Genomic DNA, 25,217 nt, shown 5'->3' with positions numbered 1-25,217 from the left:
TTGATATATCTGTGTAGGAACTGGATAGTTGAAGAGACAAGTTTCCACACACTCTAAGTCTCTCATGTCTGTGACATACTGGTTTTAATTATCAAAGATACTGTGTATGATGAAAACAATAGCTCTGTTTTACACAGATATGCAAACTCCATGTGCCACATAATTTCAACAGATTCTGGGAACTTTGTGGTCGATGACTATACATGAACAAGTACATTTTTCTAAAGTTCCTTAATATCTGTAATTGTAAAATTGCTTTCTGTTAAGAAAATAATTAGGTTCATTATGAGTTAAATGTTTCACAACCGTCTATAAAAGGATAGTGGTTTTCAGGTTTATAATTTGTTAAAACATACATATAAGATATATAATTTCATCATGATCTCAAATATTAAGAATAAGAGTCAGAGACATATTGAAAAGTATTTATTAAGTCCTAAATGTGGCATAATTATTGTCGGTTCATCTTAATAATATGGCCTAAAGAACTCTATGATAAAAATAAAAATAGCAGAATGAAGAGATTCTTTCATGGTTTCCCATTGTCGGTCATTGCGCATTTCTCCTTACCCTCACATACACAAACACTTAAGTCATAAACAACAGATCAAATAAAGTGGTAAGATTGTACAAGTCAGAAATGGAAGAAGCAATTATGTCCATTAAAAACAAAACAGTTACCAGCTACTGACTTCTTAGTTCTCTATTACATTCTTTATGTTCTTTACATCATATAAGGAATACATGAAACAAGCCTGTCAGACATCTGAGAATAAGAAGCCTAGTTTCCCATGGTTACATATTAGATAGAACTTGCAGGATGAATTGGAAAGGAAAATTAACAGTAGATTTAGAAAGGTTATCATCATAGCAGTATATGGTATATTGTGTCACACATATCTGGCAAGACTATTTTAGAAAAATATGTATTGTAAAAAAACCTGGCTTTAGCTTAATGACAGCATACTTAGAAATGGTTTAGTGGCCCAGCATGGCTTTTATAGATGGGCAAAATCAGAGATGTTCAAGGCTATGAGTGTATTATGAAAGACTTCTTAGCCTTGACAATAGTGTTATGTTAAGTACAATATAGAATTACAGATTTTCAGCTGGAGGATAGCATAATGAGGGGGTAGGCAATAGGTTGTGAGAAGCAAGATTAATTTAAATGCAGTTGCAATAATCAAAGTAAGAAATAATATTTTTATTAGAGTAACATCCTGAAAGTAGGAAACCTGGACACGCTTGAGAATTGTAGCACACAGCTTCAGGTTCACTGAGATGAACTTCCAGACTGAGAACGATTATGGAGGAAGAGATATTTATTGAAGATTACAGATCCAGGGGAAGTTCCAAAATGGCAGAAGAAGCTGGCCTGCTTTCACAGGACCAAGGAGAGAGAGAGAGAGACTGAAAGAGAACCACAAGCCTAGAAACCAAAAGCCACACAGCACAACACAGCACACTTCAGGAACTCCAACTAGGCACACTTTGCATATCTTTAGATTGAAATCTCAAACCCACCACCACCTCTTAAGATCTGCCCAGTGACACTGTCTCTAGCCACATGGCTGCAGATGCAAACTACAAACTAATAAAACACTGAATATATTGGGGATCATCTATTCAAACTACCACAAAAATAAAATAATAGAAGAAAAATTGGATATAACTTCTACTTTCTTGGATATTTAAACAAAAAGTAAGTAAATAGCTGAGGTGTCTAGTGTAAATAACCAGGACAAGAGTGATGGCATCAATGGCAGACTGAAATTAGACCAGACATTTTTGTGTAGAATATGATGACATGAATCACATTACAAGCATGCTGATGTAGGGACTGGTCCATGTAGGAAGAGAGTTGTGCAGCAGGGTGCCTATGGTCTGAGTTTCACTACTGAATTTGAAACTAGGAAATTGATAGAGTACTCTTAGCACACCAGATATAACAGAGTGAGAGCACTAAGGAGGCTAGGAAGGAAGTAAAAATTCCATCTAGAACATATAACTCAGGATCAAACATTTAAGATAACAAGAAATGAAAAGTTTGAAAGAATTTATGGGAATGAAGTAATCTTTGTCAAAAAACATGAATAAATAAATAAAAGTAAGGAGGCTAGAGTCAGAAAACAAGTTTCAGGTTTGTTGCAGAAGTTGTTAAAACAAGTGTAATGAACAAACTTTTAAGAGTTATAACTATAATTTTAATTCCCTTTTATCTATTATAAAAACCAGTGGTGTATTGAATGCTGTCCCAAGCTTCAAAATACAATCTGAACATGCTACCTAAATTGACACAGGAAAAGCAAGCCCAGGGTGTATGATGAACCAACTAATACAGGGCTTTCTTTATGTGAAAATATTCTCCACTGACAAGAGAAAATAGAAGCATGTAAGTGTGGTCCCTGAGCAAAATAAACTGGATTCATCAATTGGAAAAGAAAGTAGGTATAACGTATTCTGTTGTAGCCTCATCACTTTGAGGTTGATCCAAATGCTGAAGCAGCAAATACTAAAGAAAGCTCTGCCTTAGAGTCCACAGAGAAACCCTAGTATGAGGAAGGCTTTTGTTCCTATTCAGTTATAGATATCTAGCTCTGATTTGTGCTTACAGCTTAGAATAATCATGGATTTCTACTTGATATAAGGTTCTTTCACTTTTAGAAAAACAATGCTGTAAAGCAAACATAACAACTATTTATAGCCCCTGGAAAAGGATATGAGCATTTTCCATTTTCTCTTTTCTACCCCATTCATGGCCTTTTTCTCTGCACAGTAAAAATATGTACATAATTTCTTTAGATTGTCAAAAATAAATAGCCAATTTGCTAACTTGAGTTTTTAACATTTAATAGTTAAGATATGATACAATGATATAAATTATCACAAGCAATAATATAATAAATAATTATCATTTTAAAATTTAGGAATTTGTGATAATATATGAACTAACTAAAATAACTATAATCCCTATATTTTAAGTGATGAATATAATTTGCTTAGTTATTATTACTCAGTTAATTAACTAATACAGAGGAATCAATATCCACATATAGCAAGTGTATAGCCAAAACTAAAAGAAGTCTTCTCTTGCATTAAAAACTTCAATGCAATGAATTGCAATTGACGAAAAATAAATGACTTAATACATAAGTAGAACAGAGCAGAAAAACATGAGAAATATTGTCAACAAGATAAAATTTCAATATATGTAAATAGTAGTTTAAATTCATTGAGATGTAATAAATAAATGCCAACTACTAAAATTGTCAAGATCTCTTAATAACTTACAGAAGCATGTACATTCCTGTTAGATTAAAGAATTAATGTAAAAATAAGACAATAAAACTTTAAAAGATCAAAATGTATATTCTAATACTAAAAGAATCAAAACACAGAATATACTGGGGAGACACCAACAGTCAGACAAGTGCTTGTCTCATAAGCATGAGAACCCACTTTGATCCCCAGTATCCAAGTAAGATGCTGGACATGGTGGCAAACACCTGTAATCTCAGCACTGGGGTTACACTTGCTGGCCAGCTAATCTAGTCCAGTTGATGAGTTCCAGGCCAAAGAGAGATCCTACCTCATAGGAGGTAAATGGTGCTCTGAGGATATTTGAGGTTGCAATTTGGCCTCCATATGTACATACACACACCCCTATACTACAATAAATATTTGTATACACATACACACTGCACACAAATGCACAGAAAAAAACACGAAAATATTAAAGAAAAACTTTATATAACTGTAAAAATTATAAAAGTATGCAAAAATAACTAAGGTAAATTAAGGAATTATTAAAATACTATTAATGCAGGTCATTAAATAAGGACTCACATTAATCATAAGTTAACCAAGAAAGAACCAAAATCAAATGAAAAGCCACAGAGATCTAAATAAGCAATTCACGGGAGAACAAGTCAGCTGACTAACAAATTAACTACCCGTAATGAAAATGGAAATTGAAAACAGATGCATTTCATCCATACCATTATTAAAAGTTAAATGAAAATATCCCTTTTCTGCCAATGATAGAAAAACACATGTACTTTCTCTAGGAAAATGTGATTTTTCATTGCATTTGATAAAAGTGGACCTGGCTTCTGTTGTTGTTGTTGTTGCTTTAAATAACCCAGCTTCGATACTTTTCTGTAATACTAAGGTGGGGAGGGAACTATTTAATCATTTCTACTTATAGTACTGCTATATACTAAGCTTAACTGAAAGTCTTGGAAATGGCATAAGCTTTATGTCCTACATTTATTTCATTCTTGTCCTGGGCCTGCATGCACTGGAAAATAATTGCCACATGTTCTTATGCCACTATTTTGTTCAAGATGTCTGTGGCTGAGGAAGGACAGAAAAGTCAGGATCAACAGCATACTGAGAACTACAAAGAGGGGGAAATAGAGATATTCAGAGGAGAGGGCATTGCTGTGGTGCACTCTTAGTCTCTACAGCAAATTGGTAAAGCTTTAATTTTCACTATCTTTGCATTTTTTTTCCTCCTATACTGGGATACATTTTTATTGTAAAAATATTTGATGGCCTTCCATAGTTAATAAGAACATTTAGTGACTTAATTTAGGAAACTTGTAAACAGGACAGAACATTGGTTTTTAAATTGTAAAAATCTACATAAGTGATTTACAGGTAAAAAGAACAAAAATAAAGGTAACCTTTCTTAAGTACTCTCTTCGCTTAAAGAGAGCATTTCCATGACTAGCTGGAGAGAGGTTTAGTACCTGCAGAGCTTCGTACAGACGTACTTCAGCGCATACGGCGTGTGGTGACGACCGCACAGCTGCACCGGAGTCCTCCCGCTTGTTCCTAGTGTCTTCAGTCTGTGCAGTTCATCTGGAATAGTTTGCAACCCCTGGATTTATTTTAATAGATAATACTTGCTGTGTTCTCCAAGTCTTTTTGAACCATAGGATCCAAGCCATAAAATTCTTTATGCATGTCAGAATCAATGAGAAAACAGTAAGACTTTGCTTATTTAAATTGCAACTCAGGTGAGATGGGATGATATCAGGTGACAGTAAGCCAAAACAAAACCATCACAAAAAGATTGGAAATACATCTTTTCAACTGTGGTTATGAAAGGAAAGAACTGAAGTTTATTTTCTTATAAATAACTTCCTCTAGATCTCCTTTCCCTGGCTGCAGAAGCCTTCTGAGCACTTCGAAACTGTAGCTGGTCAATTGAAGCTGTAATCAAGCATCAGGATAGAATTATACTTAAAGTCTACATCCTCCTTCTCTGAGTGTGATATCTGAAAACAACCCAAAAAGCTATGGTGATATGTGCAGGTATTATTGTGAACTGTAAATGGCTTGTGCTACTCTGATATGTTTCCAACTGTGTTCACAAACTGTAGCATTGACTGCCTGACCAAATTCCTGTCAAACTTTTACACCAAAATATCCTTCCTCAGTCCTATCTGCTAGTAATATGCACTGTGATTGACTGGTCATAACCACCCCATAAACTGTTTTCATAATTAGTCCTGCCAGAAATACTGGCAAACACTGAAACTTCTTTTCATAAAAAGCATTAATTGCATCCTACCATTTATACAAACAGTATAGTCTTTCTATCACAATTAAATGAAATTAATTTTCCATGCTGTGGCAAGTTTATTGACAAATTATTTCATAAATGGATATTCCTACTATGACTGTGAAAACATGTCAAGTGTCACACATAAGTGTCACAGACAGAAAGCACACACCTATGCTATATGGCCTACCCTATATTTACTTATAAAAATCCAAGCATAGTTTAAAATATGTCAGTATTACTAGTTTGATTTTATGAAAGGATTATTTATGCTTATACCAGGTATGTGTATAAAAATATATTAAGTCCTTTTTCTTTCATTACTTACTTTCATTAAAATTAGTTATTATAGGATTCTTTTTATTTTAGACATGCTGTTTTGACATTGAAATGTAATCACTGAAGTTCACTAATTTGTTTTATAAAGTTTGTAGCAGTACAGAGTAACTAAGCAGGGACTTACAAACCAGCTGTGGTTAACAATGTATTAATTATTGAAACTGAACCAGAGTTTTACAAAAAGTTATGTCTTTTCCCACTTTATGGTCCTAACTTCAAGGGTTTTTCCTTACTGTTTTTGAGATAGAAGATAACCTAAGATGGGGAAGGAGGGTACATGTGTGAGACCCAATAAACTCAACATTTTTTAGGTAATGATTATAAATGACACATATTAAAATATAAGATACTAAGACTTAAACACCTTTAATATCCTAAACCTCGGATTTTGTATTTGACATAGGACCTAAAATTTTGAATATTCAATTAGTTGTGTTCCTAGCTTACAAGGGCTAGATCTAAGACTATTACCATGAGAAATGTTGAATTTATGAATAATAAATTTTGAAACTTTGAAAATGGTTAATATTGCAAATAAAAATGTCAATATCCAAACGACCTACTGTTTTTGTTTGTAAGCTGGACAAAACAACCATATATTAATATTTGTCCCACATGACCTGTGGTCTGTTGCTGAGAAATGCAGTACTACACGACAGCACAAGCATTCCCTCCCTGGATTCCCTGAAGTCATACCTAAAGGGCAGCCCCTGGTTGTGCTTGCTCTTTAAGTTGCTCCTACTCCAAGTTGCTTTGCATTTATCTAAGTAAAGAAACTCTTCAGCTGCCCTATTAGGAATGCCATGAGGGTTACATCGCTTCTGTTTGTCATCTTGTATTTAGTTTACTGCATTACAGTCATTTGATTTCAGACTGAATGAATGTAAATAGAAATTAAATGCATAGTTGGATTAACAGAAAATAGAAGTGAATTTTTTTATTACTGAGAGGAAGAAATAATTTAAGTGATTAGGTATAGAGGTTTTTTTCATTAACATGTCATGTGTTCATGTTCTACTTAATAAACTTAAGTATGAAAAATGAAAAGAAAGCAGCCTGACTACATTCATCAAAATTAAAAGCACATGCCATGTCACCCAGCAATTTCAATCTAAAAATTATGGCCCATAGAAATAATAGCAGCAATAAATAAGACATATTTGCTAGGGAGCTTATTCTAGTAATGCTCAAAGTGAGGGAAAAGTGGTAATACCAATAAACATCAAATAGAAAAAGGAGTAATAAATCACAGGGATGTTTTGCCTCACAGAAGCTTACTTCTGATAAACTACTGATAAAATGGATTGAAAATATACTTCCTATTCCAGTTAGTACTAATGAATGAAAAAAGAAAAAAAATAGAGAAGAGTGTGCAATATAATCCCACTTTTGACATAACAACAGTAAGACATATCTGTGTAAATATAAATGTGTTTCTATATTTATACCTATGTTAATACTTAAATGAGGAGAAAAGCAGTCATTTGTTAATGTTAATTGGATATCACATATTGGTGGGATAGGATAGATGTTGCCGAGATTTTTTGAAGGTCAAGAAAGATACCACAAATTAAAAATATTATTTCTAACAGAGTTTTTTTTTGAGGTAGGTTCTCACTATAGTCTACCCTGTAATTCACTATGTAGTCTCAGGGTGGACTCTTGGAGATCCTCTTATCTCTGCCTCCCAAGGGCTGGGATTAAAGGTGTGTGCCAATGTGCCAGGCTCTACAAATCCTTGAAATTAAGTACTGCAATGTATGAAAAGATATCACACAAATGTAAGTTTAATAAGTAGAAGAAAAAATTATCTATACTTATATTTGCATATATTCTCAAATTTCAAAGGAATGTTTATACAATTTAATACAATTTAATAACAATATATTTATTATATTTTTATCACAGAAAATAATAATTAAGTTTTTTTGTATTATTTGTTAAAAAGAAAGACACACAAAAGTATGTTACTATGATTGTCATTAGTTATTGATGGATGGTAGAAATAAAGAAATGAGATGTTAGGGGAGGTTAGCTATTATTTTATGGCTATCCCGAGTTGTGACAGGAAGCATGCACCAATGCCATCATTTTAAAATAATGAATATAATTTACCAAATATATTTCACATTACATCTTACTTTCTATTTATCTCAGCCTACTCCAATCAAAGGTTGAATTCACTGTCTCTTTTGAGGACACTGGGAAATTTTTTCCCTATAGATTTATAGAAAATTTCTCCATAAGGGTAATTTCCCTGTTAAGTCATTCTGTCATGCATTTTCTCATTTATTTAACAATGTTATAAAGAACTTGTTACCTGTTAAATTCTAGGATAGATATTGATTTTGCAGTATCATACAAAACAGATACTGGAATTATCCTTACAGTTTGTACACCAAGGATAGAGGGACTCTGATAGTCAATGAGCTTTCTTACAACAGATGTATATAAAAACCAAGTGAGACTATGAAAGAAATGGACAGAATGTTGCAAGAGAAGATAACAAGATAGTGGGACAGAAATGACTTGCAGAGGCAGCACTCACAAGGCCCTAGTTTTGATCCCAGCAATGAGAAAAAAGATAGAGAAAAATAAAACAAGAGGAGGATGAGAAAAAAGATGAGGAAGGTATACCATGTAAACTGCGATTAGGAGAGAGAAAATTATCCCAGTCGTAAGAGGCATATATATTGTGTGCTGGTGCTCAAGTGTAAACCAGTGTTTGTTTAACAAGAAAAGAGAATTATGTCTTATAATTATTCAGTAACTCATGATGAATTGGGAGTCCTAAGTAAATACAGATAATAGAACTCCTCAGAAGCCAGACAGAGTAAGATTTCCTATGAAATAGGAAACTTTAATATTTTAAATTTTGAGGTACCATAAAATGTAACCTTTAGAAGATTGTGCTGGTTTCCTTGTGGATAATGGAATGGAGAGGAGAAGAGAGCATAACATTCCACTAATTATTGAATAGAACATAGTGATCCCAGAAGGGCTATTGTACACTAATAAAGGGATGTGGGTAGATTCTGTATTTGATTATTTGTATTTATAACATGAAGACTTATAGGCAGAAAGAGAAAAAGAGGAATAAACTGGTTACTTTCTATATTTCTAGATTGGGCTGGGAGGACAGGATGGTGTTATTTACTCTGAGGGAGAAATGGAAACATATTTTGTTCAGTACCCTAGACACAAAAGTTGAGGGAATGCTTAAGTAGGTTACCCAGAATATGCTGCTAGGAACTTGATAAATATTAACAGGGAGAGACAAATCAGGTTTTAGTTTTTAGATTATCACTGTGCCAAATTTATTCAAATACCTTTGATGGATTCTGAAAGCCAGAATAGTTGCCTGAGAGTTACCTAAGCCAAGTGTCCCAGGATCAAGGGTATTTGTACAATAACTCCATCTACATTCATTGCAGGTTCTTTGAACATAATTAATTCTCTACTATCTGGGCAGAGTATATTCCATTATAAGAGGAGAGATGTTCTCATAGTACATGCAGCTTCTGGAAGCTGGAGATGAAACTGGCAGGGAATAAACAGAAGGGCTAAAGAAATATTTCAAAGCATGGGCAGTATATGTTATAGGGCTAAGGGAACAATTCCATATAAGAAGTTTCTAAGTCAGAGAATACTGTGAAACAGAAGAGGGAATTTCAATTATATACTTGGATGACTAAGAATGGAATATGATAATTTGTGCTAAAGATTCAATTTTAGGAGACATCAACAAATAGAATGTATTTAAAGCCATGTGAAGTGATGAGAAGATTGCCTGAAAATAACCCAATACTAACTCCAACATAAAGTTTTACTCATAAAGGAGGATGTAGACATGGAGATAGTAGCTAGAAAAGTGAGAGAAATTCAGGAGGCTATAGGGTAAAAGCCAAGGTAAGCAAATGATTTGTGACTATTACTTTATGATTCTAGGAAAATAAAGTTCTAAGCTTTTTTTCTCTCAGAATGTTCACAGCATCTTGATGGAAGCCTCAGTATGTTTGGTGTAAGCCTGGATCACTTGTCTATACCTTAAAACTGAATGAATTAGAAGAGTGAGAGGAATGGCTTCATTTGTGTTGTTACTCCTTCTTGCTACCATGTTGGCCCAGCACACAGAGGTTTCTCATGAACCCATTGTTCTTACAGTGGGGATTCAGAAATGGAGATAAAAGTCTGGTTTTCCAAGATCTCAGGAAGCTCTTTCCGACCCTTGGCGAGGATTCTGAGAATAGTGAAACAATTAGACCACCTGAGAGCAGATAGAAATGACATTGCTTGTCATGGCCAACATGTGGATCATGGTGGTAGCTCTTAGTTACAGACAGTGGAGCAACCTAGTCAGAGGAATCTGTGGCAGAGATAATATACAGAGTTCAAAGCCAGGTGGAAAATACAGTTGGTATGATCATGAGTCTTTGGATAGTTAGTCTCCATGACCAGCATCAGAAACCACCTGGAGACTCCATTTGAGCAGGAAGATTCCCAATGCAAGGGTGTTTCAGTAAAGTGCAGTATGTAGGCCTGCACCCCTTGGACACTGAATCAGTACTACAGCTCAACCTCAAAGCCCACCCACATCTCTACCCAGGTAGATTGATAAGCACCACAATATGCTTTAGAAAAGCACAGATTTCAATATGTTGTCTCAGGGTGGACTCTAACTCACAGTGATTCTACTACCTCTGTCTCCTGAGTGCTGAGAATAAAGGCTTATACAACCACACTGGGATTAATCCTCCTTCCTACAGCTGCTGCTGTGGTACTCAGCCTGTGGTCTCATCCCTCAGCAAAGTTCAACAAGCTTTCCCTCCTGGCCTCAAAGTCAAGCTTGTGAAGGGCATCAACAGTTAGCTCTGCATCGCCCAGTGTTACTGACTGATCCATGAAGATTCACAGTTTACGCTTAGTAGTGAAGGTGTATTACTGAAAAACAGCACCTGTACATGACAGAAGCAGCTGTCTCATCAAATGTTCAGGTACAAAGGTAAAATGCGAAGATTAGAAAGAATCAGGGAATCGTGATACCTACAAATAAAGTCTAAAGTGTAACACTGCACACTGAAATGAAGGTCTGTGAAATAACTGACAAAGATTTCAGCATAGTCCTAAAGAAGTTCACCTAACTATGAGAATATATCTAGGTATTTGGAAAAATTACTCAAATAAAACAAGAAGCTTGAAAACAAACTAACAAAAAATAAAGGACTGGATGATGAATTTATTGTCTAAATTGGAAATTGGATAGCTTTAATATCAGGCTTGATAAAGCATAATGAGCTTGAAGAAGATAATTTTAAATAGTCACATACAGAAACAAAATAAAATGTCTAAAAAGAGTGAAGAAAGAATATAGGAATTATGGGACACTTCATATTTAACTATAACATACCAGAGCTTTCTAAAGAAAGTATTGGCCAAATTGGTAAACAATAACATACAGCAAACAAAAAAATAAGACCTAATGATATGCTTTAAAGAAATTGGATTTACTGGTAAAATTATACATAGAATGAAATTAAAGGGATGGTAAAGGGCATTCTCAAAGCAAATTGAAACTCAAAGCAAGTAATAGTAGCTATGCTTATAGCATATAAAATAGACTTCAATTCAAAAATCATAAAAAAGACAGACAACACTATGTAATGAAAAAATAATTAAACTAGGCAATGCATTTATTATAAATATGCATATGTATACAATATGCATGCACCCAAGTTCAAAGCACCCAAATAAAGAAATCAAATATGATTGACTCTAATAAGAGAAATACACAAAAATATAACAATAGCTAAGGGCATTAACACTCTTCTTTGTACAATGGACTGATCATCAAAACAGAAAGCCTCCAGAGTTAATCTATACTATAGATCCAAAAGATAATCAATAATCATTCCAATGCAAAAAATGCAATCTTTTATCAACACATGGGTCATTCTCTAGGAGTCAGCATATGCTACTAAAAATAATGATACAACAGTGGAAAGTACCAAATGATAACTTTTAGCTCCCAAAGACAAGATGGATAATGTGAAAGTCACGAAAGATAGTTAATGAGATTATCAAAAGATTTTGGACACTGAGCCATTTCCCAACCCACTCTGTGTATTTTTTGGTTTTTTCAAGGTAGGGTCTCACACTGGCCCAGGCTGACCTGGAATTGACTATGTAGTCTCAGGGTGAACTCGAACTGGTTATTATTTAAGTAAAAGAAAAATCCCTTATTGAAATTGAATTTATATTTTATCTTATTTATTATTATTTAATAATTTCTAATGGGGACTTTAGTATTTGAAGTACTACAAATTTGTTTTATTCCCTTTGGGGTATCCTCTTTTATCCATTTTCCTCTGCCCACATTCCATTTAGTCCCCCCCCCTCCACTGCAGTAGGGATATCAGTAATCATTGTGGGGTCATGAATGCATCAGTCTGTTCCTATGGGTACACCATGCTTAACAGTATACGTTTCCAGCTTGTAGCTCTTGCATTCTTTCACCAATGTGCCATGAGCATTGGAGAGCATGTTAGAGGTCTCCTTTTTAGTGTTTACCTTTGATATGTTTGAGTCCCCTCAGTGACTACCATCTCTCTGGAGGGAGTTCTCTGGTTGGCAGTGAAAGAAGCACTCATACTTAGTCTTCCACTTCCTCTGATATATTTCTTACTTCTTGGCAGATGAGATAGAGATGACTCATCTGTGATAGGTACTTGGAGTTCTCATTTTGATGAGTTTTGGGTTCCCCTGTTATTGTCCACTGTATGTAAAAAAACATGTTCTCTAACCAGGAATGAGAGTAGCATTGATAAACTTATTCATTTAGGAGATTTTTTTGATGGGCATAACCTCTCCATTTAGTATTCTGGCTTGGTTTCTTCTATCTGATTATTTATTTATTTATTTATTCATTCATTTATGAGCGAGAGAGAAAGAGTATAGACATGCCAGGGTCACTAGCGACTACAAATGAACTCCAGATGCTTGACCACCATGTTCATCTGGCTTAAGTGGGTTCTAGGAAAATTGAACCTGGGTCATTAGACTTCACTTAAAGTGCCTTAACTGCTAGGCCATCTCTTCAATCCCTTTCTTCTATCTTTTTATAAATTTTTTTTGTTCATTTATTTATTTATTTATTTGAGAGTGACAGAGAGAGAAAGAGGCAGATAGAGACACAGAGAGAGAATGGGCTCACTAGGGTTTCCAGTCACTGCAAACAAACTCCAGACACATGCGTCCCCTTGTGCATCTGGCTAACATGGGTCCTGGAGAATCGAGTCCTGAACCAGGGTCCTTAGGCTTCAGAAGCAAGCGCTTAACCGCTAAGTCATCTCTCCAGCCCCCTCTTCTATCTTTTAAGGCAATTCTTACCTCAGCTTCTTATGTATTTACTGATTTATCATGTTTGTTTGTCTTTTAAAACTTTTTAAATAATGTTCACTTTTTAAAAATATCTTGTCATGGGGCTGGAGAGATGGCTTAGTGGTTAAGGCATACGCCTGCGAAGCCTAAGGACCCAGGTTCGATTCTCCAGGACCCATGTAAATCAGATGCACAAGGGGGCGCATGTATCTGGAGTTCGTTTGCAGTGGCTGGAGGCTCTGGCGCACTTATTCTCTCTTCTCTCCCTCTCTCTGGCTCAAATAAATAAATAAAATAGGTGAATAAAATGCTTTAAAAAATATCTTATCTCTTCTCTACTCCTTACCTGTATTGACATGTAAGTTTCACAGTGGTTCTTACCACTGTGCTTTCCTCTGGTGAGTTCTCTGTTAGAATGGTTTCTGGCTCATTTTATTCAATAGATAGGTTGGAAAAAGAAAAGAAAAACACTTTTAGAAAATTCATGACTGTCTCACATTATAAATATGCTGACCAATTCTGTCTTTTTAGAGCTTTGAATACTTTCCAAAATATCTGTTACTGTATATTTTGATGTATTTTAAATATGCCAACATAATCTCTAAGTACCATTAAGTTTTAGTAATCAAAGCAAGATTTACTCATTCTATAACACCTTATAAACTGAATTTAAAGCCACTTTTTGCCATCAATCTTGTCACAATTGTGTTGTGGCATTTGAATAATGCCTGGGGTCCAAGCTCTACAGGCCCTTTCATGTCTTCTAGGAGTCTATATATTCAAGTGACTACTTTGAGCTGTAATAGGGAATATCTGCCAACAAAGTGATTGATGATTGATATCTTAGACAATGCTTTAAAAGATTGACTTTTGGAGGAGCAAAAGAATATGATAAAATATGTAGGCATGAGCAAAACACACCAACACCAATGAAAGTCCTGCACACTAAGGCTTGGCTAGGTCACCCTATGTTTTTATTTTATTTTATTTTTCTCTTTTTATTTATGTTATTTTTTATATTCAACAACTTCCATCATTGTAAGCAATATCCCATGGTAATTCCCTCCCTCCCTCCACCTTCCCCTTTGAAACTCCACTCTCCATTATATCCCCTCCCCCTCCCAGTCTCCCTTTTATTTGAAGTTATCATCTTTTCCTCCTATTATGGTGGTCTTGTGTAGGTCGTGTCAGGTGTTATGAGGTCATAGATATACAGACCATTTTGTGTCTGGAGGAGCACATTGTAAGGAGTCCTACCCTTCCTTCCACTCTTACATTCTTTCTGCTCCTCTTCTGCAATGGACCCTGAGCCTTGGAACGTGTGATAGAGATATTGCAGTGCTGAGCACACCTCTGTCACTTTGTCACTTCCTCTCAACACTGTAATGCTTTCTGAGTAATCCCAAGATCACTGCCACCTGAAAAGAGAAAGTTCTTTAATGAAAAATTTAGAGTAGCATTAATATATGGGTATTAACATTAAGGGAAGTGCTTACTAGGCAGTTTGATGAGCATAGTATATACATTTAGCCAGAGAACAACAGACATTACACCCCTAGTACTTATGACTACCCCTGTTGTAGGTTTTCAGTATCAGGGATGTATTCCCTCCCATGGAGTGGGTCTCCAGTCAAATTAAAGGACAGTTCATTTCCCCCAAAGAGACATGCCACTATTGCACCTGTTGGTTCATTTGGCCTGTTTGGTCAAATATAAGTCTTGCAGGCTCCACTGTAGAGTATCTTCTTTGGTGATTTCTCTCTCTCCCATTGAGCTGCATGCAGTATGGCTTTTTCTAGCTTTCTGACAGCTGCTCTATATGAAGGAGGTTTGCAGCTCAGTTCAAGCAGGATTTCTCAGGGATCTCACAGCCAAAGTATGCACAGTCTTCAGCAATAGGGTCTTACCATCTCTTCCTAGTGGGAAACCAGAAAGGCCTAAGTGAGGTCAGGGGAAGAGATTGAGTAAAGGAAAGATGGAGGGCAGTTAATCAAAATCTAAGAGGATATAAATAAATCATATAGAAATCTACTTTTGTGCAGAATAGAATATACAGGAGCCATAGATTGTTACTAGAAAATTTTCAGTGCCAGGGATGGAATACCTTCCAGGGAGTTGTTGGCCAGGGAGGTCCCTGATACCCCCCACCCCCCAAACATCCTGTGTTTTTAAACATTACCAGTGAGAAAAAATAAATACTGTACCATGACTCCACAGGGCGAAAGCAACTAGGTTTTCCATATTTGTTCTTTCTAGACCCTGCCGTGTGTGTCATTTTTTTGACTCTTTGGCTAAGTAGAATCTGCATCCTTTCCTCACAATGAACTGTAAGTACAAAGCTTTCTTGAGTTCTGTGATTCTTTTTAGTGAGTTATTGAAGCCTCAGGGACATTGCAAAATTACTAGGCTAAGTGTAGTACAATAAATAAAACCATCCCAGTCTCGCCCTACCACTGATTTACGACCATCTAAATTTATGCATGTATAGTACCTACATTTTTGTTGACCTAAAGAAAAAAATATTTCATTTGATTTCTAGTAAAGATTTTCAAAATATATACTTAACACATTGAATTAATAGATTTAATAAGTGTTCTAAACCTGGTAAATTAAATTAGTGAAAGGCTAATGGATCTTCTTCCCACCTCTGTTCCTAATCATTGTCTAAGAAAGAGAATGTGAGTATACAGAAAGCATCATAAAATTCAGAAGCCTCAGGAATGAGAACCCAGAAAAAATAGCATAGTTAAATGTGATGGTTGAAAAAACTGTTCAATACTTAAATTATTATTTCACTCCATTTACCCTTTATCAAATCTCATTAAGAACACTGCATACAGATTTCTTTGTCATGGCAAGAGAAAACCAATTTTAATGTCATAAAAAGATGAAAACCTCCAACAAAATGTTTGAATAAAGGTTCATAGAAGTGGACATGTTCAGGCTACTGGAAAGTTAATAAAGCAAGGATGTCCAATGGCACAAAAGGGTCATTTTTTAAGGTGATTTGGTTCATTTCTTCCAAGTTAATAAGGAGAAAATTATAGATGTAGGCAATATGATTTCAAAATTACAAGGGATTTATTGGGATATCTGCACATACAATTTCATCTACAGTGATATCCAAGCTATATTCATGGGTTTAGATGGTTAATATTCCCTATGGGTATAGCCCAAATTAGCTATTGGTCTCAGGTAGCCCAATGATTTTATTAAGTTCCAGTAAGGAGAGAGTACACCATTATACATTAGCTAGTGTCTATGTAGAGAATACTGGAATAGAAAATTCCATAGGGACATTACTATGGCCACATGCCCTGGGTATTTTAACATTTATCAATAACTTGGTATGATGGTTAAGGTGTTGTCAACTTGATCTCTTTAGTAATCCACAGACATTTCTTTTGGGTGGGTCTCTGAGGTTGTTTACGGGAAGGAGTAAGTTATGGAGAAAGTCCTACCCCCAGAGTGATACCTTCCCCCAGAGTGGGTGGCCCTCCCAGAAGGGGACTTTATATAAGGAAGGTCTGGGTGAAGAGACCCCTTCCTTCCACGTGGCTGCCAGAGCTGCTAGCTGCCTTCCAGTGTGGACTGAAGAGCAGTGGCTCTTCAGGAAGCCTACAGGCCTTCAGTGCTTGATTGGGACTGTTAAGAAAGCTAGCAATGTGGACTGAGCAGCTACCAAGTTCCTGTATTCTTGGTCCTGCGACTGCGATGGGACTGCCTTAAACTAATCCAATAAATTCCATTTTTAGTACAATTCATCCTATTGGTTCTTTTCCTCTAGAGTACCTTGACTAATACAGATTATGGGACCAGTGGGGGACCAATTGTTAATCCAAGGGGAAATTAAGCAGACTTTGAAAAACAGGACACTCCTTTAGCATTCAGGCCTTTTCAAAAGATTGCATATTTACTGTTGTCCAAATGCAGGTCAGAGGACTCAATCTCAAAGGTGTTAATCTTTCATACAATTGCAGCTGAATGAGCAGAAGTTTCAGCAAAAAGATTTCATTTCTGCACCATATCCCTCTTCTTACCTCAGTCCATTTCTAGTCAATGCAACCCTGTACAAATTCCCAAGACATGGGCATAACAGCAAACCTCTCACACAAACTACTTTTAGTCCAGTCCAGGCAAAGCTTTTTTTCACCCTCACAAGACAAACCCAAGTCAGAGTTCTTACAGCATTCAAGTATTTAAAATCTGACCAGAATAGTCCATCAAGCTGTACTTATAGCACTGCAAGGCATCTCATAGGCCAAGATTTCAAATTCTTCCACATTCTCCTGCAAAGCAGTTCCAAAAGGTCAATGCCACAGAGTCAGATTTCTATCAGCAATGATCCCACCCCTCTGGTATCATCAATTCTGTTGAAGTCAGGTTCACACTGCTGGCAGAAACCACCCAAACAAGAGCAGCTTGTGGTAAAAAGGGGGTTCATTTTGGCTTATAGACTTGAGGGAAAGCTCCATGATAGCAGGGGAAAACAATGACATAAGAAAAGGTTGGACATTACCTCCTGGCCAATATGAGATGGACAATAGCAATAGGAGACTGTGCCAGACATTACCAAGAGGAAGCTGCCTATAATACCCATAAGCCCACCCCCAACAATACACTGTCTCCAGGAGGCTTTAATTCCAAAATGCCATCAGCTGAAGAACTACCATTCAGAACACTTAAGTTTACAGGGGATACCGGAATCAAACCACCACACTTGGCTTTGTTGCTTTTCTGTTGAAAAGCAATAACTGTGTTTTATAATATTTATACCCCTGCTATTTAGTGAAGATCTTCTACATTTATAAATGTTTTATAGTAAAAATGATATAGATGAAAAGAATTTGTATGTTAAATTTTCAAAAATAAATTTTAGAATAAATTTAAGCTTATAAATATAATTCCAAACATATTTTTACATAATAGAACAATATCCTGAGAAAACTGCATATATTAAATGAAAGATGGAAAGATTTTACATGAAGGAACAGATCTTAAAATTATCAATTGTGTATTGTTATTGTCCAAAAGTAACATCAACTGGAATATGTATCTTGATTAAAAGTATTTCTAGTCAGGCATAGTGGCACACACCTTTAATCTCAGCACTCAGGAAGATGTAGGAGGATGGCTGTGAGTTTGAGGGCAGTCTGAGACTACATTGTGAATTCCAGGTCAGTGTGGTGGTCTAGAGTGAAAAAAAAACAAACAAACACAAAACAAAACAAAACAAAAAAGTATTTCTGACTACTGAATGCTATCTATAGCACACAGGAAGCCTAGGGCTTATTTCTAAAGCTATTATTTAAATGTACAAATAATGGAATCTTTGAGACACAAAAGACTAGGGTGGAAGGTATTACTAAACTAGAGATTCATGAAAAAGAGTTGAAGATGTTAGCTGCCATTGACTAGATTACTTTAGATAAGAAAATGAGTGTAGGAAGCAGTGGTAGTAACCATTTGAAGATTAGCAACTCACCAGACACTGCAAAAGATTATTTACTACATAACCCTGTAGTAAAATCTAGGATTATATGTGGAATATGTATGTGCGTGCACGCATACACACACACACACACACACACACACATTTTTCATATCAATAGATCAATAAGCTTATCCCAGGAGAGCTGGAGCTTAGTGTCCCTCTAAAAGAACTGTCATACACAACCACTTGGTTGCAAAGATACAGAGGTTTAAAAACAAGAGGAGATAAATGGCCTCTAATGTTCCTTCAAATCTTTCTGAAACTCCACAGTTCTATGTGTTTTTCACCAGTCTACTGTTTGACCTTGAAGCAGTAGTAACAAATGTGGGGCACTTGGTTCCCAGGGCTGTGTTTCTTTGCAGCATTTCATTTGTTCTCTTGCAGAGCTATTATCATGTCAGGCAAGTATCTGTGAAGCCGTTTTTAACTAAAATGACTAACTATCAGCCTTTGGAGAGAAACTGCCACAAAGTATGCAATACTTATGACACAGAGCTTCATAATATAGTATAAAAGGAGAAAAGAATACTTCTTTAAAATTTATTCTTTTTTTTTTTCTGTTTATGAAAACAAGTATCCATGTAGAAATATCACGAAAAGCCAATGCCAAGAGGCAGCAGTTTTGGGAAAGGAAGTATTTCCTGTGGAAGTGACATAGAAAATACCAAATGGGCACCTGTTGTGTGCCAGGACCCAAAGCAGATAGGTTGGTAGTATTACATAGCCAAGGCCTACCTGCAAGGAACTTGTCTGAGGTGCAAGCTATGAGTATAATTAAAATAAGTAAATGTCACTAAAGTGCAGAGTTATCCAAGGGACAAAAGGAACATCTACACTGAACAACTAAAGAAATTATAGGAAAAATGTCCGGGAAAGGAGATGTACAGAGGTAATGAGACTCATATGCTTGTAAATTCATGAATTAAAGATATCCTCAGGTATCTGGATTCAGGGAGCTGTGTCTCATACGTTCTCTGGCATACTCAGTCCTCCAGGGTCTTGATGTATGCAGCCTGAGAAAAAGTCTTATACTTGCTGAGTGTGGTGGCTCACGCCTTTAATCCCAGCACTCAGGAGGCAGAGGTAGGAGGATTGCCATGAGTTAAAGGCCACCCTGAGACTATATAGTGAATTTCAGGTCATCCTGGGCTAGAGTGAGAGCCTACCTCGAAAAACCGAAAAAAAAAAGAAGAAGAGGTCTTATACTGAGCACTGTTCCACACTTGAGTCACACCTCTGAACTATCCTGTGGTACACAAATCTCTGTAATCTTGCCACATCAGTGGTTTTTACCTCATTGCTACCAGGAACATTAAAAAAGTGAATTGTACTGTCTCATAAAAATATCCATAGAGGAGCCTGGAGTGCTGATTTACAGCTGTTATCCCTACAATCACAAGGCTCAGGCAGGAGTATTATTACAGTTTAAGGCCAGCTTGGGCTACATAGTGAGTTCTAGGCCAGGCTGGACTAAAGTGGGATCCTGTCTTAAGAAAACACCCTCATCACCAACAAATTCCACAACAATTAGGAAATCATTCTTTCACAGAAGTTATGGAAGTTTATCAGGATGTAGCATGAACCAAATTCTTGTCAAAAAGACATCTTAGTTGTAAATTGGAGGATTGCTTAGAACAAAGCAAGAGACCACTCATTATAGATAATCCACATAAGAAAAGATCTAATGATCAACTTCTCAATACTAGGAGGTGGGGCTTAATTCTGGATGTTAAACATCACAGTCAAAACCAATTTTCAGTACATTACTTCAGTTATCAGTACATGTCATCTATTTTGTTTTGAAGGTATCCCCTCATCCCCACCAGTCACCCCATGACTTTGGAAAATGTTCTTGTGAAAAGAAAATTTAATAACCATAGAAAGTTTGTGTGGTAATCTTCCATGGGTTCAAAATATATTTATTAGATGGGCTGGAGAGATGGCTTAGTGGTTAAGCACTTGCCTGTGAAGCCTAAGGACTCCGGTTCGAGGCTCGGTTCCCCAGGTCCCACGTTAGCCAGATGCACAAGGGGGCGCATGTGTCTGGAGTTCGTTTGCAGAGGCTGGAAGCCCTGGTGCGCCCATTCTCTCTCTCTTCCTCTATCTGTCTTTCTCCCTGTGTCTGTCGCTCTCAAATAAATAAATAAAATATGAACAAAAAATATTTTAAAAAATATATTTATTAGTTAATCTTAGTTACAGGTTACAATATTTTTATCTATCATCTATCTAACTATCTATCCATGCATCTTTTTGCTTGTTTTGAGCCAGGTAATTTTCTGAAGATAAAGTTCATTGGAAAGTCAAACAGAGAGAAGTTTTCCTAACACAGCATGTTCCCCAAGTGATCTCTTCCTCAATCCTCTGCCATGCACATCATTCTTACTCCTCGTTGTGACTCACTTCTGAGCCCTACATTATCACAAGGACTTGGCTTCCAATCTTTGTTGCCCATGCCTCTAGTCTAATAACTTTTCAAGACATTCCTTCCTGCTCCTGTATAGTGACTGCTCTTTTCTTTCTCCTCCAAAGTCAGATGAAATGATAATTGACTTACCTCAGGCCAAGTAGATTGCCAGTTATCAACTGGGAAAAACTAGTCAGTAGCATAGATACCCACTTAAAGGATATATTACTCAAACAAAAATTGAAATCATTGACCAATAAAGCTGCAAATACAAAAATAAGAGCTCTTCAGGAACATAATTGGCTAATAAATATATATTCTTATTCATTTTGGGGGGTCTATTTCTTTTAGGGATCTTAGTTTCTGGCTAAAGCTTACAGACAAGTTTTGAAATTCATAAAAGAAGACACAATATTAATTCTTTAGAACATAACATTGCCAGTGAGGAAGAAAAAAATTTATAAAAAGATAGCTCCTGGAATCTGAGTGTTCTTTTGAAACTTATAGCTAGCCCAAGTTATAAAATTACGATAAAAGGATACATAAACAAGTTGGTTTTCATTTGGATTTTAATTTGTTCAACCATTAAAATAACAAATATGTCTCCCCTTACATTCTATTTTTTAGAAACTCAGCATGTGGGGCCATCCAAAAAATCAGTGTCAGCCTCATGGAGTCCTGAGCTGCCAGCTGCATGCAGGGAAGGGATCCCTACACAGTCCCAGGAGTGAGCCTATGAAGATAGCCCAGGTTCCAGGATGATCAAGCATAGAAATAGCTTAGACTCTGTGCCAGAATGAACCTCAAATCTCTCTGAAACACCCAGGAGGCTGATTTCCAACTGTCCCAAAGCAAAACACTTGGCCTCAAAGCTAATCTTTGCATTAACTGCCTTGACCACATTCTGTCTCCTGAACAAGGTATTTTGTCCCTTTTCTAACAAAGCTGAAAAATTTTTTGAAACTTGCCACTCCTCTTTTATCCAAATTTTACTATAAATCTGACACACAGCAGCCCATAATACTTGTGACACTGCCTGACTGCTTTGTTGATTTCAAATCTCTTCTGTGATGTAAATGATTCTATCACTCCTAAGTTTTACTTTCTTTGAAGTCTTAGGACACATTCAAATATGTTGTTTCCCATGGTCTAATTTTCAATAGAGTCCTCCCTTCTATCTGAGACCTCTCAGCAGAATGGCTATTAATGTTGAAAATCCTATGCATAACTACTTGGCCAAGTTCTAAGCTGGTTCAGGTCTTCCTTAGTGTTCTTATTTATCTGAGCCCTTACCAGAATCTCCACTAACACTCCATTTAGAGCATTGTAGGCTTTTTCTACCATGTTTCTCTAAACTCTCCAGGCTTTTTTTTTTTTTTTCCATTTTCCCAGTTCAGGAGCTCTGACTACATTTTGTGAATAGATATAGTAATAGCCTTATCCTCAAAACCTACTTCTATAAGAGCTGGCTTTCTATTACCATAACAAAATATCTGAGTCAAGCTAAGTTTATAAAGAAAAGAGATTTATTTACCTAACAACTCTAGGATGCTGACATATGTGATGGTAAGAAGCTAGAGAGCAACAACAAGATCAGAAGATGAGACCTTATGAAACAAAAAACTAAGTTCTCCATAAAACTCCATGGGAGGGAATACATCCCTGATACTGAAAACCTACAACATGGGTATTCATGAGACCTAGGGTTGTCACATCTGCTGTGGTCTGGATAAATGTATATACTATGCTCACCAAACTGCCCAGTAAGTACTTCTCTTAATATTCATACCCATATACTAATGTTACTTTCACTTTTGGTTAGATAACCTTCTCTTTTCAGATGGCAATGATCTTGGAATGACTCAGAAGGCACCACGGCACTGAGAAGAAGTGACAGAAGAGTGCTCAGCACTGAAATATCTCTATCACACCTTCTAAGGCTCCGGGTCCATCGTGGAAGAGGTGGTCGAAAGAATATAAGAGCAAAAGGAACAGTAGGACACTTTACAACATACTCTTACAGACACAAAATGGCCTGGATATCCATGACCTCATAGTGCCCGACACTACCTACACAAGACCATCATAATAAGAGGAAAAGATGGTGATATTAAAATCAAAGAGAGACCAATTGAGAGGGGGAGGGTATATGATGGAGAGTGAAGTTTCAAAAGGGAAAATGAGGGGAAGGAGGGAATTACCATGGAATATTGTTTACAACCATGGAAGTTGTCAATAAAAAAATAAAATATATACATGAGAAAGGAATAGAGGCATAAAAGAAGAGTAGCATCTATCTTTATAACATTTCCTAATTAGAAATTCTCCATGGTTTGATCTGTTATAGCTTTGTGGTTAGATCTCAGAATTTATTTTTCAAATTTATTTCATAGACACATCTTAATTTTGTCAATTGAATAATCCCTTAGTTACATTTAAGACAATTGTAAAATTTTTCTTCAAAAACAAATTCTTAAACTTTTATATAATTTTCTGTTTCATTACATTGAACATTTGATAAACTGATCTTTCCTCTGTTCAGACAGTGCACTTGTCTAAGGGAAAAACTGATGTTTCATATATAATGCTCAAGTACTGCTCCTCTAAGGCATCTTCATGATTGAATATATTACAGTCAGCCTTTGCCTTTCAGAATCCCTCTACCTCCAAAATTCAAGACAGAGATTTGTACGGTGTCACTGTTGGGGACGGAGTCCCAAGTGGGCAAGACTCACATTTCTCTGTGCTCTTGTGCATATGGGTAGCTTTTACTAAAAGGTATCAAGATAGTGTTACTTCTCTGACATTGTTTTTCATTAATTATATTTCTCAAATATTCTGAGAGCATTACAGAAAATTGACACATCTAGATAAATCTTGACACTGATTATAGGTGTGTGCTTGGGATTTTCTTTTGTGAGTATCTTGCTATTCTTTTTCACTAACTTGCCCTATGTTACTCTGTTACCCATCAGTCATACTTACAATTGTCTTGCTTTTATAGCAATTCTAATATTTCTATGATTTTAAGGAAGAGTAAGCTCGTTTTTGTTCTCTCTTTGAATACCACATAAGTCATAATTTTAAGACTGCTAAAGGAAAAATCTCTGTAATCTAAAATCTACCCAACTGACAAAACTTAAGTCATAATAAACATGTAAATGCACTTACAATATATAAAATGTTGACAAATATAATAAAACACACATTCAATATGTGTACCTATATATACACAAATAGATGCAGGTCATTATGAATACCTAGCCTCTAAAAGGTGCTGTTCTATAAACTAATAATCACCACATGATCTGAAAACCATTTGAAGATAAAACATTTCTATGCATTATTCTTGTAAAAAATCAAAAATTCATAGCAAATGCTGCTTCTGTTATTTGAAAGATATTTTTACAATGGACTTTCATAGGAAAGGAAAAACAAATCATTTTCTTATTATTTCAAATAATTCAAATTTATAATTATAAAAATAATAAATGCTAACAAATCAACAGCTATGGGAGAACTAACATTTAATATAAACCTTTAAGGCATTTTTTATATCATCACAGTTAGCGTGTAGTAAATTTGTGGGGGTACTGATAGATTATGTCGAGGTGAATTTCATAAGAAATAAAGACTAAAAATGAATAGTATTTATCATTGGAAAATTTTTATAGTTGTTAGAGAAAGCAATCATGACTACCCTTTATTTTTTCTGTAAATCTACCTGCTATAAAAAATTAAATAAGAACTGACAAGGTGTAAATTTCTGGAATGATCTTCATAAATCAGAGTTCAAACTCAATTTATATATTACTTTACTTATGCATCTATATAATCATAATCTCCTTGCAACTAAATAGTAGAAATGTAGGCTTTATGAACTGAAGAAATAAAATAAAATATGGTCATCATATGATCCATGGAGGACTGGCTTCAGGAAACCTCGACAGATTCCAAAACCCACAAATATTCATCTTCTTAGGTAAAATGACAAAATTTCATATTTTCTCAGATGCTTTCTACTTTAA

The sequence above is a fragment of the Jaculus jaculus genome, chromosome 10, assembly GCF_020740685.1.
Source record: "Jaculus jaculus isolate mJacJac1 chromosome 10, mJacJac1.mat.Y.cur, whole genome shotgun sequence".
In the NCBI taxonomy this organism is placed as follows: domain Eukaryota; kingdom Metazoa; phylum Chordata; class Mammalia; order Rodentia; family Dipodidae; genus Jaculus; species Jaculus jaculus.
Note: the sequence above shows the minus strand (reverse complement) of the source record.